Below are 361 nucleotides of genomic sequence, written 5' to 3' on the forward strand. Positions count from 1 at the left end.
TTCTTGGTTTGGAACTAAGCAGATTGTGGAAGTACAATTACAATGTGTATATGTGTAGCTACAAGAACGATAATATGACAATATATTTCGCACTATATAGTATTATACATTTAACAACAATACGCGAAAAATTTCTTTTATGTTACGTAATATTACTAAAATTTGGATATTTACAGAAAATATTCAAAATATCCTGTTATAATTTCTAATATAAAATAAGATATATTTACACAATAAAAACAAATTTACATAATTTTTGTGAAATTACTGTAATTTCTGTAAAATTGCATGATTTTTTATATTTACAGAACTAATCATGTAATCTATTTTATATTTATTATATGTGTAAATTTACGAAATT

This window comes from Trachymyrmex cornetzi, unplaced genomic scaffold (assembly GCF_001594075.2).
Source record: "Trachymyrmex cornetzi isolate Tcor2-1 unplaced genomic scaffold, Tcor1.1 scaffold905, whole genome shotgun sequence".
Classification (NCBI taxonomy): domain Eukaryota; kingdom Metazoa; phylum Arthropoda; class Insecta; order Hymenoptera; family Formicidae; genus Trachymyrmex; species Trachymyrmex cornetzi.